Here is a 20428-nt window from a genome sequence, read left to right as displayed (position 1 = left end):
ACGAACACCTAACTGTAGGGTGTGTAGTAGAAGGGATTTCTATGAATAGAAAGACTTTCCCTGTGGAATAAAAGAAGGAAAGAAATGTGTCCTTGAACAAAGCCTCTATCTTTGCACAATGGGCAATTCTGCCACGTAGACACTCTTTTATTGGGGAAATGCGAACACATCCAAAAAATACAAGGCCCTCACAAACCTATTTCAACGATATCCCTGAAACCTGTGACTGGCACAGGTTTCCAGGTATATTTCTGTAAATTTCCGTGAATTCTAGGAAAGACAAATCGTTGCACCCATTAGAGTTGGTAAAGTTGTGGTTGCAGAGCCTTTCTTTGGAAAGCAGACGGTTAACGCTCTTTTCATGCACCATCCCCACTGTGTTTAGAAAAACACCGCAAAAGATAAACCTATAACATTAATTTTCCATACATTTTCCAGGTGAACTGCTAATAATTAAAGTACTATTACTATGCAATATGTGAAAATGATGCAGAAATAATAACAGAAAATGCAGAGAAAGAACGAGGCAAACATAGGTTGGGATACTATGCAGCATTTGCAAGGGCAACATTCATAAACTTCACTGTGGAAAATAAAGTTGCACACCCACTATACTACAATGGAAGCTACATAGTGTAACATTTTCGAGGTTGGATTTTTCAAAAGCTTGATCAGTACATGTATATTTTTTAATAATGTTTCAGAATCGTTAAATGAATAGATTTTGCTAAGTATTAGGGGGAAGATTTATGTTGGACTTGCGCCATGTTTGTGTCACGCACTGGCGGCTTAAACGTGGCGCATCCTTGCGACCCATTTACAACGTGACGCATCTAGGCAGATGCGTCACATTGTAAAGCCCTGCGCCACATGTGTTCCGGCGCAGGTTGGGCGTTCCGGGGCAGGTGCGCCTCGCAAAAGTGGCTGAGTGAAATCTACAAGATTTCACTCAGTCACTTTTAGACCAATGCTGCGTCAAAACCCTGCGCCTGCTTGAAGCAGGCGTAAGGCTTGACGCAGCATTGGACATATAGGGCACCCCGAGCCTTGCTGGAGCTGCGTCGCGCTTGCGACCCAACTCCAGCAATGCGCCACCTTTACGGCACAGATGCGTGACGCATCTGTGCTGTTTTTGCCCCATGGTGCGCCGCATTGTAAATGCGGCGCACCATGGGTGGCGGAGCTGCGGCGCACAATAACTGGCGCATCCCTGGGGATGCGTCTGTTATTGTAAATCTGCCCCTAGGTTTTTTTTTCTATTCACAATATAATAAACTCCAATAAATGTTGTGCATCTCTGGTGGTACTGTCTGTTTGTCCAAGGATAGGCATCTGTCTGGATGCCATTCTACTGCTGTAAAGCATGGATGTGTGCTTCAATTTCAACCAAAATTGCTACATAGCCTGTCAATGTTTCTTGCGAAATCCTGGATGCGATATGCCTAATGGCTCTTTTGTTGGACCTCTCTTGTGCAAGGCTCAGGGCAAGGTATTTTTGTTCAGATCATATTCCCGCTGAACCTGTATGCGGTGCCTGAGTGCCAAACCAGGTTCAGTCTTTAGTTTTCTCACATACTCTGCATTTTTTTCGTTCATTTCCACAATTCCTGCTGTGGATTTAGCTGACAGCTCTGGAGTTTGAAATGTCCAGCCTCCATTGCACTGACCCTCCTGCCTTTCCCCCGGGGACTGTAAATGCTCGGGGGAGGGGGGAACAGCACGCCCCCTACCCCTAAAAATCAATACGTCCCAGCGTGATAGGGTCCACAGGGCTTCTAAAGGCTCAGGGAGGGAGGGGGGCAACGCTTTTGCATGCAGCATATTTCAGTGACTTTTATTGCACAGGACAAGTTATAAGCCGAGTCTTAGGAAGGGGATGGCTCACAGAATATGAGGTAAGGAATATGCATTCTAGAGGACACAGAGGACAGTTTGTCAGAGTCCAACGCAGTTGGAATAGAATGCCAAGGGGAGTCAAGGGCAAAGATGTGGGGGATTTCTTCAAAGGCATTCCATCTTTATGGTGAGAAAACATCTTCATGAGAATACAAGGATGTGTGCTTTTGAAATGCAGATTACGAAATGGTTAGGATTGGGCTTTTATGACCTGGTCTCAGCTCTAGAGTGGTAGGAAGAGAAACTAAAGGTCCATCGATTAGCCAACACAGAGACAACATATATTAGGTGACCTAACATCCAATTGGAAGTGCCAATGGTAATAGAAACGTGTAAAAAACTTGGAAGGAGTAGGTGAGCTTCTCTATGGCCGGAGAAAATCACTGGGATTGTGGCAGGAGTATTTATCGCTTTCGTTGGTCTTTTCCCAGAAGGGGGGAATTATGATGTTGATACTACTTTTGGCGACACGTGTGGGAACAGGTGGCACACAGAGTAGAGCAAATGGATCTTCTAGAGCATGGTTCGGATTAACTAGAATTAGTCCAGCTTTTTATGTGTCCTCTTTGCAATACCACCCCTCACTCTTCTACTGGAGGACAGGTAGGGTGCAAATGATGGTCCCAGAGTTTCCAGAAAGGAAAGGTGGAAGGAAGGGGACTTGGTCAGCACTAGGGAATAAACACTGTCGAATAGGGTAGGGACTGTGGAAAAGGGAGCATGCTGAAGAATCCTCAGCCATCACTGCTGAGTCACATACAACACTCTTTGCCATCCAATCACTAACATAATACCACATCGCCATCAAAGGTTTCAGGGTTTTGTTCTTACCACGATGATGCAGCCACCTGCTATACCCAACTAATGCAAGTAGTAGCACCTCCACTTCAGAACAGCTATTTAATTATACTCATGTTATACCTGCCGCTCAGCCAGTAGGAGTGTACTGTGTGGAACGTTGGTGCATGGTGATGCACTGGAATGTTGGGTGCCTGAGAGTTAGTTGGAGTATGGGCTAATGTAAGCCCCACCAGGAGCACCCTCCCTGCTGCTCAGCCCATACTCCAACTGACACTCAGCACCTCTCAACCACCCCAACATTCTAACGCATCACCAAGCACCAACATTCCACACAGCACCCTCATACTGGCCGAACAGCAGGTTATAACAACTCAGCAAGTTGTAAGCATTAGCACTGGTGGGAGAAACACTGTGGCTGCGGCCTGCTCACAGCAGACAGTGCCCAGTGTTATGGGGTGGTATGGAAGTGACAGCTGGAAACAATAGGACCAGAAGCTTGCAGGCGACTTCTTGTAAGATCTCACTACCATTAACAGTGTTGCCCCATTGCTCTGCCATTCTTGTCACTATGTCAGGCTGACACTGCATTTTCAAAAGAGATTCATTGATAGGAGTTCAGAGGGAGCTGGAATGGCAGTGTTTGTTGTGTTTTTAGATGCACTTTTCTCACAGTCCCTCGCCTATACCGCACTACAGAGGTACAATGGGACCATTAATAGTAGTCATTGATGTTTGGGGTGGCCCTTATATCTGTGTTTTGAGATACAGCATTGCACTCTCTAAGTGCTATTCATCTCATATATGGGACCTCCACACAGAAAAAGATAGGACAGGCCTATCTTATTATGTACAGAGTTTTCAACCACGACTGCGGAATCTCCGCAGTCGTAAAATTGTAGTTTGTGAATACCCCCAAAAATAATACGCTTTGTGAGTCGGCCTTGTGAGTTTAAGGACTTGAAAATAAATGTTTTCCTTTCTATATAATTAATAGTTGATTTCCAATATCACAAATATAGATTTACAAACGTGTTGAAGCTTGAGATCCTGAGAAAGCTTGAAAATTCAGTTCTAAGTAATGAATTTTCAATGTGTAGCTTTAATCACTGTTTGTGTGGATGTGAAGCTAAGAATGTGCACCAAAGTGGGGTGACATTCAAAGAGGTTCTCTTAGTGATTTGATGGTTACACACCCCTTTTGTGCGCTCAGTGGAAATACAGAAAGATATCAGAAAGCACTTTATTGGGAATCAGTTATATAATATAAAATTAGAAAACATATCTGAACGTAAACACTACTCACACATAAATCTCATTAAAAAAATAATACTTTTCACGTAAATATTACTTTCAAAACATAAGACTGCAAGTATTCTCATTGAGCTGATGCTGATGACTACCAGTAGGACCTGCAGGCAATGCATTTTTAATTGTTGCAAGGCCAACTTAGCCTTTCATTCTTTTGAGGTCAATAGAGAAACATTAAAGCAATAAAGCTATATTTGTAAGTATTATGTCAAAACAATTTATTCGGATGTACTTGCCCCCAAAACGATTGTATTAATAAAACAAAATAGGGCAGATATTTTCTATTTCTTACGGATTAAATATGCTCAAAATCTGAGTCCTGGAATCATTTTATAAAAATAAAATAAAAACACAAGTTGTTTTAACGCCTTAACCACGGCAGCAATTCTGCTGCTCTGCAAGGCGTTCCATTGAGTGGGCGGGACCGCGTCGGTCAACAGACGTGCGCAGCACTATCGAGGTAGTGCTCGCGACGGTCGTTGGCCGACGGGCGCTCTTAAAGGGTTAATGCACTCTTGTGCATTATTATGCAAGCCCAATCAGAACCAAAGCAAGATAAAGGCTGCAGGTATACACGTAATTTATAGCAAACAGTCAAATAAGCTTAGGGTTACTCAGTCACAACCGTAACAGATATCCCGTCCTCCCAAATCTAAATGCCATTATTACCTATGGGAATTATATTTCATGTGGGGGTATCCATGCATTCATCGTTGTGACAGAGTAACCCGTTCGCCAAAATCTGAATAAGGCCCTTAATCTGTAAAGCGATATATTGACCTTCAGCAAATTGTATTTATTTTGGCCTTGGCTTACAATATTTTTATTCTGGTAGCAGCTGCATAAATGAGCATTTTTTCGATATTTGTATGACTACACAACTCGCCACCCAGCTGCTTCCTTCAGAGCTCTTGTCTTATGGCATATCGATTGTGAGCAGTCTTCTACACCATTACATTTCAGATGTGAACGAAAAGTTTGTGTTCTTGTTAAGTCACGCCTGGCAAAAATCATAAATACAACTCATTTGCGGGGAATAATGTCTATTACAGCAGACAATTTGTTTGTACCATCAGTTTTACAAAGCAAATAGAAGTGTTCTTGAGTTTATAAACTATTCCACCCTCCCCACCTGTTCCCAAAGTAAAATCTAGACCTATGAATGTTTTTTCAGCTGAAGCTTTGTGCAGCATTGACTACTTCTTTATGCTTTAATATATTTTCCAGTCATCTGCAGTCTTATGCGTATGTTACCATGCACATTTGAAAAATTTGTAGGACCATTAGCATTACACAATATTCAGATAACAGGTAATACAATCACAAAATATGCACATCATCTTATATTTTATACAGTATCTCGCCGTATTTTAGCTTTTTTTATAAATAGCAAAATAATTTTTCTTTCAAATAAGTGGAGATGTCAAACTCCGCTAACTTTTATTTAACAGGAAGTTGTACTAAACAGAAGTTTCATTTGCAATACATGCTTTTATATTTAACACGGTCCTCTCTTTAAAAAGTGATTGATAAATAATAAAACACTTAAATACCTTGCGGTGCACGCACTAGAGGTGAGAAAAAATCTGCTGAACTCTGAAGTGGTTTAATTCGGAATGTCCTGCCGAGAGCTTGACTTTCTATATATTCATGTAAGTTGTTTTTGCAACTTTCAATAGGACAGCCTTTCGGCTAGTCTAACTGGGAGGAATGACAGGGGGCGGTCAGTGGGAAAATCCCAAAAGCGTTTAAAAGTACATCGTGTACTCTCCGCTTCTGGAAGAATAAGCAGCGACGTTCAAGGGGAAAATCCCAAGTCTGAGTGCACTTCAACCCAGGTTAAATAAACCATCTAGTTCGCCAGATGACCCACAAGCCTGCAGTTATCTTGTTAGCGACTTCATCTCTTAAAAGGCGCCTATCACATTTTTCTTCTCTGAAAGAATGCCTTGGAAAGAAACCTTGGGCTGTTGGCCAAATATTTTAAGCAGAGCTGGGAAAGGGCTTCTCTGCTTCCAAAGCACCTCATTGGGCAATCATCACTCATTTCACTTGTGAGGTTTCCCTGTTTTTTTTCTTGTCTACTGCTGTGGAACACATTTCTTTTTCCAGTAAAATTTCATTGCCAGAAACAACGGTGTTCTTTCCTTTCTAGCCACTAAACACATTTCAGATACACGTACCCTCAGATATAAACTTCGTCAGAGGCACTTTTTGTTACATTTCCTGCTGAGAAACATGTAAGGAGGCTTAAACACATCAGGAAATCGCAAAATGTCTTGGGGGCAGAAGTACGAACATTCACATTTGCGAGTCTCAAATTGCGTCAATTTGCGACTCGCAAAAGTAAATGCACAACAGTGTCTCAGACACTGTTTGCGATTACCAATGGGGTCGCAAAGTGCATGCCTTATCAATATTCATGAGGCAGTCGCAATTTGCAACCCCATTAAGAACGGCTAGCACTCACAGGGATGATGGCCTGCGGGGTCAGCAGACCACCATGTCTGTGACTACTTTTTTTAATGAAGCAGTTTTTACATTTTTAAATGCAGCCTGTTTTTTGCTTAAAGATAAACGGGATGCATTCAAAAAAGAAAAAATGAAACTTTTCAGTTTAGTTTCTTAAAAAATTTTTTCGCACCCATTCACACAGGGGAAGGGGTTCCCCATTTGCAAGTGGCTTACCACTCTTTTGAAAAGGGTGGTAAACTGCGAGTGTTTTGCGACCGCGTATGTGGTCACAAAACAATCATACAATGCAATCAGACTTGCTATTAGGAAGGGACGGCCTTGGCACGCCCCTTGCTAATAGCGAGTCACAAATCATATTTTGTGAGTCGCTAATAGGTTAGCGAGTCGCAAAAGATGGTTTGTATAGGGGGCTGACCAATTTTGCGGTCACAAATGGGTGGAATTCCCCCTTGCAACTGTAAAACATGGCCAGACATCTGCCCCTTGGTTCTCTCTGATGCATCAGTTTATGCATCAGAAAACAAAACAACAGATGATGACTGGGCGGCGGGCCTGATGTAAAACCTTTTTTCTTTAGGTTTGTGTCACAAAAATGACACAAACCTGCAGTTTTTTGGTTGGATTTACTTTCCCGCGCTCACGTTTTTTTTTCCATTGGAAAGGTGCCTCAAAGTAACACAAAGCAGCACAAAGCATTATTTTTGCATTACTGTGCTTATAGGGGCATTCAATGGGTGCATAGTGGCCGTGTCACAAACCTCCCATGTTTTTGACGCTAAATACTATCTACTAACAATAGTAGACAGGTTTTTGCACAGAAAAATAATGATTCTTTGAAGCAGATGGCATAAAGCCGAAATACTTGTATGTCTCCTGACTTCACTCACTTTGCATGTGTCCTGCACTGTACAGCACACATCTGAAATGGGAAAAGTTTTAAAGTTAGTCTAAGCTTAGTATTTTGTCCTGGTAGTGTACCCTTCCAGTACAAAAGCTATGCTGACCTCACACAACACCATTACACTATGGTGCAAAGGTGTGTGCGTGGTGCCCGCCAGACTGATTATGCCCCAGCGCTAGAGAGAGAGAGGAAGACATCATGAGGAGGCAAATTGGCAGTTGTGTGAGACCGCAGTGCACACGCTAACCAGAGCTCTCAAAGGAAAAAACAAATTGTCGGTAATGCTGGGCTAAAAGTTAGAATTCATTGAGCCACAACGAAAAGAAGAGAGCGGGGCAGAGGAGAGGAAATTATAACGGAACCGTGCCTGGAAGAAATAAAACCTGCTAGAAGTGAATTACTAACATTAGGCACCGTAATTGGCCTAGCTGTTCTTCGATATCTGTGGAAGGAGTATCCCAAAGCAAAGGAAGGAGCTGGTACTAAAACTCACCTTGCGGTTTGTGCTGGGGCTGATGTTTTCATGGGTCCTAAGATCGCTGCAAAGTCGGCGGCTGCCAAGGCAAGAGCAGCGAGGCTGGCGCTGCGAGAGACCGTTGAGCTGGGAAACAAAACAACCGGAGGAGCTGGGGAGGGGCAGGGGGCCGCACCGGTCTCCAAGACGCAGAAACGTGGAGGCACTGCTGCACGGTAGGGGAGCATGACCGGTTGCCTCAGTAGTGGATCTATTGTGGAAGACCCCGGCGAGATTGCTTCCGGGTCAAGATGGGAAGAACAAGACTGGAGACATCGATGTAGTGACTACTGCTGTGGCCGTGCTGACTGTGGACGAGTGCCCTGGTGCTGTGGGCACGTTACCCGATGGCACTGATGTAGCTGGAGCACTGACCCCGGCCAGGGTTGGAAAAGGCAACGGCTTGATACCAATGCCAGATTTGAGTGCGAGGGACCTTTGCGAGACTGACACTAGGATAAATGAACGTATGCTTCCACCATTTCCCCCCCTGATGATAGACATTGACGCCGGCAGGGGAGACACTGGGGGGGTGTCAAGCTCTGATATTGGGACTAAATCCGGGGGGTCTGTTCAGTCACATACTTTAGGTAACCCAGCTCACAAACCCCAAACACCTCAATTAGCAGTGAATGACCCAAATACAGTAACAAACACTGGTCATGTTAATGAGATTGTTATGAATAACATTGACCTGGAGCTAGAGAAGGACCCCAGCAATATCTTTTTTTTTCGGATGAAGGCGAATGGTCCGATGGTACTGCTTCCTGTTTGACTGATGGGAGTGGAAGTGGAGAAAAAAATAGAAGATCCAAGGCTCAAATTAAAAACAGTTTTGAAAAGGAAGAAGAGCCACCATGGGGCAATAGATTTGGCCTGGGACTATACCCCGACTAACCAATTTAGTAATTCCTCTTGTTTGTCAAATTCAGTACAACAATCTGATCACCCGGTACACCTAGATCCAGTTGCTCCAACCCTGGACATATTCTCCAAGCCATCGCGTCGCATCGTGAGGAGACATCTCAGGATGGGCACAAAGCTCAAGCGGCCCTAGGTAAAGTGCAAGGAGTAGTACGTATATTGACCAGGACCTGTAGTACATTTGGGGACCGACTGACTGAACTAGATTCGAGACTTGTTTCTAATGAATCAGAGATCACTGTGAATCAGAAACGGGTTGAATCTCATGAAGCCGAGCTGGCAGATGTCAGATGGAAACTGTAGGAATTCGAAAAACGCCAGCGTAGGAACAACTTACGCATTTTAGGGTTCCCCGAGGCGGTGGAGGGGGAAGACATTCGCTCATATGTGGTGGACCTTCTTCGTGACTCTTTGCCAGAACTTTCTGGGTGGAATTGGGCTGCTGAAGTTCAGCTTGCCCACCGCGTGCCCTTCGCTATAAATCAACCAATGAAACCAGGGGCATATCCCTGCGCCATTCTTGTGTTTTTAGGCAATTATCTGCTCCGCCAGGCGATCTTCGAGAAAGCCAGACCTGAGTCTAAGAGCACCAGAAATGAGGTCTCTTATTTTGTGTGCCCAGATTTTTGCCACTCCACCGTCGAAGGGCGGTGGAGGCTGCACCAATTAATTAAGCCATTTCAAGACAAGAAAGCGCAGGCCTATCTTAACAACCCCGCTCGGCCTAAAGTGATTCATGGGGGACAAACAAAATTCTTCCTTTCCAAAATAAAGGCCAAAGAATATCTTGATGGGTTAAGTTAGGTTAAGCGGCCTGGAGTAGGGAAGTTAGAAGGTTGTAAGAAAAATCTCTCCCGCTATAGTATGTATATTATTGATGTCTCGTAATGTAATGAACTAATGTAATAAATTGTGTATTCTTTCTTTTTTTTTAAATTGTCTGCACCTCTCTCCATAATTGTAAAATCCTAGAATTAGTGCCTTTTTGCTAGCTTTATCAATCATGAAGGTATTTATATATTTATTTACTGAAACATATCTCTATTTTTCTATATGTAATAATTGGAATTGTTTAATAAAATTAAAAAAGAGAGAGAGAGAGCAGGATTGTGCTTTATAACTGTAGTTATTGTGCTTTCCAACTCTCTCCCTGTCACACAACTTAGGGCATCAACTTTCAGTTGCTGTGCTGTGTTGTGTGACAGTTTGGTAAACTGTGCCTGCATGCTCATACAACTACTTCAGTGCTGAATGAGACAGACTAAAAAAACGTGGTACCGATTTACCAAGACTTTCCATTGGCTTTGCATCTTATTTTCGAAGCAAGCCGGGTGGGATTTAAAAACTAACACATATCGAGGTCTGCGTTGGATGGTGTTTGAAAATGGACCTCTCTGAGGGGCACTCCAAACTTTTTGCCTTTCTCCTCCTATTTTTCTGACCTTCTTTGTGTTGGCTTTAGGATGCTGACCGATTTACCATTGCTAACCAGTGTTAAAGTGCATGAGCTCTCTTCTCTAAACATGGTATAATTGTTTTATACTTGATTGGCATATTTAGTTTACTTATAAGACCCATGTAAAGTGGACTCAACTGGGCTGCTTTTCTGGAAGACTGCTTTTCTGCTTCTTGCCCTGTTGCCTGCTGCTCCCTGACTCTGCTGGAAGGTTCTGCAGCTGATTTTTCTGCAAAAACCGACACCGACACAGAAGCTGCTTGACGACAGTGGATTCACAGCCTGCATGACTAGACAATGACGTTTTGCTCCGGCCAATGATGACAAGTTGCATTGACTTCACCAGAGCATGATGACAACATGTGACCCCCTTTCAGCGGCTCGACAATGGCGCAGCAAGCTCTCGTCGTCAAAGCTCCATCCAAGGTAGTTCTTTGGCCGAACCTGTCTGGGTCCGGTAGCTGGCCTGCTATCATTCATGGTCAGTTTCAACCTTGGATTTGCACTGGCCCCTCACTACCTCAATTAACCATTTGACTACAGCAACACACACTAGCTGGGATCAAGAAGAACCTCACCTGCAAACTCCAGAATGTCAAAAATGCCTCTGCCAGACTTGTCCTCAACCTATTGTCCCACTGCCACATCACTGAACACCTGCGAAAACTACATTTTCTTCCCATTGAGAAGATAATCACCTTCAAGCTCCCCACCCACACCCACAAATCCTTTAACAACACCGGACCTGCCTACTTGACCCACCGCCTCTCGTTCCATGCACCCCAAAGATCCCTCCGCTCAGCCCAGCTCTCCATTGCTACGGTGCCGTGCATCAAGAAATCCAGAAGAGGTGGTCGTTCCTTCCCTTTCCTTGTGGCCAAGGAGTGGTGGAGTTCTGGACTTTTAATTACTGTCCAGAGGTGTCAGGGACAACACCCGAAGACCCCTGAGTTCTACCTGTCTTGGTGCACAAATAAACAGAAACACGGGCTTCTCGATGGTGGCGTCAAAGACCAAAGGTTTATTACTGCAGGGATACAGAAGTCACAGAAACTACACACGGGCAGAATCTAGGAGCCTGTTCGATTTGCACAAAGTGGGTTGCTCCTTAAATACAAATTATTTAGCTGGGGGCAACATTCTCCACATACTAGTACGTTTCTTAAACTTTATGTCCTAAACAATAAATATTTGGCGTTGCACAGGAATCGTCAACAATATCTGATGTCAAAACATTACAAACGAGAGGTTCCTACTGTTCAATCATAATCCCATGTCGTCTTTCCATTCAAGAGCCGGACCGCCTCATCGTAAATTTCGTTACCTCCCCCCAATAAAGGCCCAGAAGGAAAGGAGCAGAGCCAGGTGCAGAAGATAGAAAAACAGGATAAGAGATGTTTGTGGGTCGTAAATGGGCAAGGCTACCAGCTTCGGCCGCCTAATCATGATCAGGCCAACGAACACGAGAACCAGTATAGCAGGACTGGCCTCAGGCAGAGGAGGCAGCTTTTGCCGAGTCATGCGGCCACAGCGTTTCTGTCCTAAGGTGCACGTGTCACTGGCAAGGTGAATCGCCGGCTAAAGCCTACGTGTCCTTAAGTGAAATGAATTGGTCAGAGGTCACTGTGTGTCCATTGACTATGTGAGGGCAAGAATACAAGATGAATGCCATAATCTAAAATGGATGCCATGGGTGCATCGGAAAAGTGGTTATAGCAGGAGTGCTTTTGCTCGTAGCATAGCGAAAACACCAGGATACACTAAATGGAGAATTTGCGGTTCACTGGTATCAGAATTATGAGTTTACGACAATGTTGAAAACACGGGTTCAAATCGTCACGGAACCTCAGACCCTCCTTTTGCCCTTACACAGGCAATTACTCAGTCTATGTCAGAGTCTATCTCGATGTTCATTAGGTCAGTGATATGTTGTTGCAGCATCATCCTTTCTCGCACCTTGTCTCCAAACACAGGTGGTTTTCTAAAACAGGTTGCAGCACAGAGGCTACACAAAGCAGGACCACATTGGATAATAAGGCAGCAGGAGAATAGGAATACTAAGATAATACCAACGACCATCAGAACCTTCCATCCCCACGCTGATAGTAATGTCCAAAGCCATTCCATTAGGGACCAACTTCCCTTGTCTACGTGAATAGAGTCGGAAATCTTGTGTAGCTTAGAGATTGCTTCATACACTGTCGGAGCATTATTGGGAATATAAACACAGCAGCTCGATTGGATCATTCTGCATACCCCACCTCGATCTGCAAGTATTACGTCAAGAACCATACGATTCTGTAACGTCATGAGACGATCCGCCTGAAGCTCAGCTGTTAAATTACTAAGGGCACCAGCAGTTTCTGTAATAGTAGATTCAATTACCCGTGTTAGATGACGTAGATTTCTACTATTGGCCATAGGCCCCCAGAACGGAAGGAAACCTTTGAAGAAGTCTCCTGCTTCCTGACCAGCGGTACCTTCTTTGCTAAAAACACCTCTTGCTACTCTGGTCTTGTGATAATCTGGGGAAGCAGTGTATGTCGGAGGCAACAGTCGGGCAATATAGCATGAACCTGAAAAGTCGGCAGGCAACCATGTATATGCCCTATCCTGACAGATGAAGTAGGTACCCTTAGCAGTGAGGAAGGCAGGGGAAGAGTTTGACGGATATACGTAAGTTTCAACACAGTCACTCTTCCCTAGCCGAGCTCTTGGATTTCTCCCATTACCTTGCAAACAGAGTTGACCTCGGTGAGGTACGACCCAGACTGGAGCGGAGCTCTTACGCTTGCTTTCACCCAAACTAATGCTATACTCCGTAGAATTCCAACTCAGATAAACTCGTAGTTCATCTCTAGGGACGGATGGGGAGTTATTGACGTCTTTAACCATGTCAGTTATTCCCTTTATCAAGGATTTATTAACGGAGTTATACCTAGCGGAACGTGGAGGACGCGGGGAATAGGTCTCGAGAGCATAGACAAATACAGTTTGGAAGGCCCGACATGATCCATTATAGCTAAAAGGCAAGACCAGGTAGGGAATGCCTTTATCCATGGTGTGTGGTATCAAACCACATACCCAGCAGTCTGTGGTGTTAACTACCAGTTGGTGTTGATGCAAGAGCTGTACAAAAGTGTTATTTATGAATTCTGAGCGTCAAGCTTGCTCATGTTCAGGGAACGAATGAAAGGAATGAAAAAAAACAGTAGTAGGAGAAACAAGATTAAGCGGAGGTACTGTAGTTGTTATCGGTGAAAAAATTAAATGAACACCAAAGACGATTCCACCCACCAACGTTATTAAAACAATCAAAAACGTAATTGCACATTGCATCAGAAAACATTTGTTATGAAGAATTTTGTAGAGTCTATTTCTGCGAACATAAATTACATTCTCTCGGTGCAGCCCAGGAAGCTCCATCTTCTACAACCGCTCGCGACCACTGATGATATGTACGTAGTTGAAAATGCCTCTATCAGCCCTGGGAGTTCCCAGAACTAACAGAAAGACCGACCTTGTGTCTGGCCCCCGCAGATTCAACTAGGCACAAAGCCACGACCCTACGGCAACCCAGACGGCAAGGTAACAGAAACAACAAAAACAAACAAAGAAATACAAAACATGAATAGCAAACTTCCTGGCTGGAGTCAATGTATAGGTCAAAATATTAAAAATAGGCAGTTTCCTGCTTTATTTGTCCTTTGAGTGAGAACGAAGGTTGTATCTCAATTTTCCTGGAGTAGTTTGATCCGGAAATAGTCTTTTTTCAGCAGGAGTAACAATGTTCGAGTTCGCAGAAGACAAAGGTTCGTTTGATGCAGTGTTCTGTTCAGTGACCAAAGGAGCAGCTTTAGGAGGGGAGTCAGAGTTTGGTGGATCAGTTATCAGTTCTGCATCGCTGAAAGGAACATATCTAGGAACCGGTTCGGTGTCAGAGGCACCAATTCCTTTTCTCACCCAATTGTCATAAGGGAGTGGAAGGGGTACACGCTTGATATGCGTCGCGTGGACCCAGTTCTTCCTCCCAGCCACATGTACAGCAGTCCTTGTTGCCAACAGTACTTGGAACGGGCCGACGAATTTGGGTTGAAGATTTCTGGTCCGTCCAAAGTTCCTGATGACAATGTAGTCGCCGGGTTTCAGCTGATGACCTGGACTTTCCGGAGGCTTTGGCAATGCATCGAAATCCTGTTGGTGAATGTGACTCAATTTAGCAGTCAAGTCAAAAAGGTAATCAATTAGCATTGGGTATTCCAGTTGCTTAAACTCCCTAGGTCTTGGTACCCCCCAAACATTAGCGGGCCGACCGAACACAATCTCATAGGGACTAAGCCCTACTCGGGAATGCACAGTCGCTCTTGTGGATAACAGGGCCAAAGGTAATGCATCTGGCCAGGACAAGCCCGTTGAGGCTTGTATCTTAGCCAGTTTCAGCTTGAGGGTGCCATTGTACCCTTCAACTAAACCTCCTGACTGAGGGTGGTTCGCGCTGTGAAACGTTTGCTTGATACTCAAGCCTGCACACACACTCTGCATAACTTTCCCTACGAATTCACTCCCATTATCTGACCATACAATCCGTGGCATACCATACCTAGGGAAGTATTCTTTTAGGAGGATTTTGGCAGTAGACAAGGCAGTATTGTCTTTGAGTGGATATGCTTCGATCCACCTTGAAAAAGCACAGACTACCACTAGGACGTACTTAAGGTTGTTACATCGATCCATGTGAATGAAATCCAACTGAATCACTTCGAAGGGGCAAGAAGGAGGAGGGAAGTGACCAGCGGGTGTGGGGATTCCCTTGCCAGGATTATGCATCAGGCATATCATGCAATTTCTCACCACTCTTTCTGCACACTTACTAATTCCATCATTCTTCCAGACTGGAGCCAACATCTTACAAATCCCTTTAGAACTGATGTGCGCTGCTCCATGCGCCATCGTTACCACCGCAAGCACATACACATCAGGCAACATCCAACGCTGCTGTTCCGACAAATCAATCCAACATCCAATCGAGTCCAATTTACCCGTATTCTCTCTCCATGCAAGCTTTTCCTCTTCAGTCGCTTCATCCTGAATTGCTTTCACACTTTCCACTGTGTCCTCACACATTCCTGATTCAGTGGCCATCTTGCAGACGTTGCAACATACATCCCACTCATGGTATTCCTAGCTGTCTGTTTAGCTGTCTCATCAGCAAAGGCATTTCCACGACCAACATCATCCGTAATTGCTCGATGAGAACTGCACTTCACAATCGCAACTTCCATTGGTAAGGTCAGAGATTCCAACAAGTCATTGACTGGCTGACCATGCTGGATCTTAGTCCCATGGGACGTAATAAAACCTCTTTCCTTCCACAATCGACCAAAACTATGCGCTACTCCGAACGCGTACTGACTATCTGTGAACACATTCACTCTCTTTCCCTTAGCTAAAACACATGCTCTAGTCAATGCAATTAATTCTGCAGCTTGGGCAGAATTCTGACTCACTCTTGCAGTCTCCACAATCGTACTCAAAGTCGTTACTGCATAGGCAGCTGTCACATCACCATTCTCCAATTTAAAACAAGACCCGTCAACATACAACGTGCCATCTGGATCTGACAATGGAGTGTCTTTAAGATCAATTGGTCCTTTTGTCTCCTCCTCGGTTCTGAAACAACAATCATGTGGTTCAGAATCACTCGACTCCTGACTAGTCGGCAACAATGTTGCTGGATTCAATACATTGCATCTTTTAATCTGAATATGACTTGCTAACAGTGTCAGCTCATAGCCTGATAATCTAGCACTGGTAAGGTGCTGTGTCTTGGTTCGGTTCATGAGTGTGTCCACGGCATGTGGAACCATGACCACTAGCATGTTGTTCATGACCAGACCAGCAGACTGTCGAATGGATGCTGCAGCTGCTGCTGTGGCTCTTAAGCAACTTGGCAACGCTCTGGCTACCGGGTCTAATGTTGATGAAAAATACGCACAAGGGTGTTGTTTATCACCAAATCGTTGCGTCAGAACACTCAACGCGCAACCTTCTCTCTCGTGAACATAGAGTGTAAATGGCTTACTGTAGTCGGGTGTTCCTAACACCGGAGCTGAACACAGTGCATTTCGTAACTCAGAGAAACTTTGCTGACATTCGGCAGACCATGGCACCGGACTCGGAACACCTTTTCCAGTCAAGGCCACCAATGGTTTTGCCAAAAGAGAAAAATTTGGGATCCATTGCCTGCAGTATGAGGTAATACCTAAAAACGCACGCACTTCTCTCTGTGTGCTAGGAACATTCATCTGCGTAATTCCTTTTATTCTCTCTGGGGTCAACCTTCTTCCCTCCTTTGACAAGAGATGACCTAGGTAGGTCACTTCTTGACAACAGTATTGCATTTTTGAAGGTGACACCTTGTGGTTTAAGTCAGACAAATGATGCAATAATGAAATTGTAGCTGCTTTGCAAGTTTCCTTGTCATCGGCAGCCACTAGAAGATCATCAACATATTGCACTAAAGCAGAACCAGGAGGAAGTACAAAAGAATCTAACTGACTTTTTAATGCTTGGCTGTAAATAGATGGACTTTCACAATAGCCTTGTGGAGCACGTTTAAACCTGAAGCTTCGGCCTCCTAGGGAGAAGCCGAAAATATCTCTGCTTTCTTCGGCTATCGGAATGCTGAAATAGGCATTCTTTAAGTCGATAACTGAGAACCATGTGGCTGTAGCAGGAATCAGTGTTAACAATGCAGTAATGTCTGGAACCACAGGAAACTGTGGAATCACAATTTTATTAACCTCTCTAAGGTCAATTACAAATCTATAGACTGGAGGTTTTGAAGGATCAGTGCGTTTTAGAATTGGCAGTACAGGGCTGTTACAGACATTTCCTCTAGTTTCCTCTACTACGTCTTTCTTGATCAAATCTTGCACTATCAATAAAAGTGCACGTTCACCTTCACTAGAGATCTTGTATTGCGGGATTCGTGGAAATTTGACATTTGCCTTTAAAGTTACTACATAGGGTGGAATTTCCAAAAGACCTACATCGTTAGGACCAGTCGCCCAAAGAGTATCAGGGAGAGAACACAGCTCCAGTGGGAGCGCATCCATTGACAAGTACATCGGGGAGATGATTCTCTTACCCAATGTAAGCTGTACTCCTGACGGAGAGCAGTACAATGTCGCATATAGGCGTTTTAGCAAGTCTATTCCCTCCTGTGGCCTCACCGTACATGGTGGTTATGGCTGGTGTCCCCGAATTAACAGATCTTACTTCGGAACCTGTGTGGTCCTTAAAAAATAAGGCCCAGCATTGGCTCCAGACCAACCGCCCGATTCCATCCACCTGGCGCGGAAGGATTAGATCCATAGCCAGAGTACCATGGGTGGGTAGCACCAGAAAGACGATTCCCGGGGACTGTATAACGATTACTTTTGAGGACCCACGCATAGCGGACTACGTCTGCGCATGGGAAGATATTGCCTCAAATGGAGGTATTAAGATCAAGTCACTCTCCTTTTTTTACCCCTTTAGGCAAGTGGACGGATTTATCCAGGAGCAGGAGCCACCCTGGTCCGTTCAATTCCCCAGGCAGGACGACTTACCAAATTCCAGATACCATGGCCCCCCCAACATCTATGAGCCAGACTTTTCCTGGCACACAGTAAGACAACGCCACCAGGGTGGACGATGGGAAGATAGAAGACCCCACACTCAATGGCCACTATCCAGAGATCAATCCCGGTGGGACCCATGGCATAACATCCCGTTATACAACAGGTACAGCGGCCTAGAAATGGTCGACTGACCACTAATAGAAACCCTACCCAATGAGCATCACGTTTCCTCTTTACCACAGACCTCGATTACCCCCTCAGGTTCCAGAAACACGGAACCCTAACAGAACAACTAAATGATGAGCTCTTTCCAATTATAATACTCTATTGGAACATCGCAGGCCTTCGAAGCAAAATCGAGGACGGTTCTGCGCAAAAGTTCCTAAATCCATATCAAATAATCTGTCTCCAAGAGACATGGTTATTAGAAGAATTACATCTACAAGGTTTTAAAACCCATTTTGTACCAGCATTAACCAGCCTAATGGGTAGACCGAAAGGTGGGTTAATAATCTATATTGCAAACACCCTATCACTTAACAAAGTGGTCATACTCTCCCAGGACGCTAACCATCAAATTCTCTCACTAACCCTTGAGAATAAAGAAATAATCATTTTGACTAATGTATATAACAATCTATCGGAAGAAAACTTCATAACTCTCCTCACCAGTCTATGTGATAAATTAAAACAATCTTACCACTGGAGATCTGGCAAAGAGGCAACTCACTTAATTTGGGGAGGAGATTTTAACCTCCATCCCTGTACAACGACTAACCCACTGTGTTGTGGGATAGTGGATGAATTTGGCGCCCCATTAGCGCATTTTGCACACAACAAACTGGGAAACACCATTAACGCTGTCCTTTCGGATTTGGATCTGCACATTGTTAACCATCACGATGCAGACCCTAACAAATTCAGTCCGACCTACGTGGGCAGAGGTCATCAAACCACAGTAGATTTTATATTCCTTTCCCCAAGCTTGATGAACAAAGTTAAGGATTTTGGGGTCATTGCTAATCCTCTCAGTGATCACTCAGCCTTAACGATCAAGTTATATATGCCATCCAGCTCCTCCCATAAATTACATATAGCGACCACCCTCACACAGAATAAAATTCAGGTCGGTAAACACAATGGATTCACAATTAAATGGGCAAAAATTAACCCCACTGATATAACAAAAAAATTAATAACTCGGACCTATCCAAATATTGTAAAATGCCTAGACCTTGCATCAAGTCACAAGGAAGTCCTAATAAACTTTAAACTAATCTTAGATACTATAAAGGACCTTCTTACCCCAAAACCCAAACCAAACCGTTCCACAAAACAGAAATGGTTTAATCATAATTGCACAGCTGCATTAACAAAATTGAAATCAGCACTCCACAACAAACCGCGAGATGCAGCCCAGATCCAACTTTTAAGGCGTCAATATATAGGGGAACGAAAGCTGAGAACTGCCCAACTTAAGCAAAAACTTTGGGACGACCTCCATAAAGGCGCAGTCTCAAAAAACAGCAAGCTTTTTTGGCGCACAGTTAGAACTCCATATCTCTCAGAAACTGGTACCCCAAAAATAGAAGTCGCCATTGATGAAAACACATGGGTTACCCACTTCGCAGAGATCTTCAAAAACACTTCACCAACAGACCCACTACCCCCAAAGGCCCAGTACCCCATTCTGGTTCCTTTTGAAATCCCAGATCTCTTGGAGGCTTTGCAGAACAGTAAATCAGGCAAGGCACCAGGTCCCGATGGGGTCCCAGTGGTCTTCTTCAAAAGCAACCTAGATCTCTGGGCCCCCATTCTAACGAGAGTCTGCACAGCAGCCGCAAACGAGGGAATCCTAAGCTCTTGGACCAAATCAATAATGGTCCCCATTTTCAAAAAGGGGGACTGCCAAGATGCAAAATGTTACCGGCCAATCTCACTGCTGGATTCGCTTGGGAAAGTAGTGGGGAGAGTTATACTAGAGCGTCTTCAGCAGTGGAGTGAGGATCAAGGCATAATCTCTGACATCCAATTCGGATTCCGCAAGGGTTTTGGCACACTAGAGCAGGTCCTTAACCTCACCCTAATAATGGGCAAATACACCCAGGCCATTCCAACTAAGATCTATATGGTCTTTGTCGACCTATCCGCAGCTTTTGACTGCGTCTCGCACGCAAAGCTGTGGAAGGTCCTAGCTCAATTGGGAGTAGATCTACCCCTTTTGGACTTCTTAAGAGAGCTCTATACCGGGGCATCGGCCAGAGTGCGTTTTGGCCTAAACGGAGAGCTGACGTCACCGTTTGGCGTAGGGCGTGGAGTCAGGCAGGGATGCGTCCTGGCCCCCTTCCTCTTCTCACTCTATACCAATGGTCTGGAGGGTGAGATGTTGAGGGGGGCTCAGGACCTCCCACGCATAAACCGTCGCCTGATTCCAGCCCTGCTCTATGCGGATGACGCTGTTATCCTCGCACGAACTCCTCGTGAACTCCAGAAATCAGTGAGTAGGTACACGACCTTTATGGGCAATC

General features: G+C 44.5%; 1 protein-coding gene across 2 annotated transcripts in view; it reads right to left on the bottom strand.

The window, feature by feature from the left end:
* LOC147666743 (metalloreductase STEAP4-like) overlaps positions 1 to 20428 on the bottom strand; it is a 262209-nt gene that overhangs the window by 98431 nt on the left and 143350 nt on the right. The window contains exon 1 of one of the 2 annotated variants that reach the window (XM_086948910.1): positions 5559 to 5690. The exons of the other annotated variant lie outside the window; for it this stretch is intronic. The gene's annotated coding sequence lies outside the window, so the exon portion shown is untranslated. Of the gene's footprint in view, positions 1 to 5558; positions 5691 to 20428 lie in introns of those variants that run through there. 2 annotated transcript variants of the gene reach the window in all.

Source organism: Lissotriton vulgaris, unplaced genomic scaffold (genome assembly GCF_964263255.1).
Source record: "Lissotriton vulgaris unplaced genomic scaffold, aLisVul1.2 SCAFFOLD_1321, whole genome shotgun sequence".
In the NCBI taxonomy this organism is placed as follows: Eukaryota; Metazoa; Chordata; class Amphibia; order Caudata; family Salamandridae; genus Lissotriton; species Lissotriton vulgaris.
Note: the sequence above shows the minus strand (reverse complement) of the source record. Positions and strands in the feature narration are given on the sequence as shown.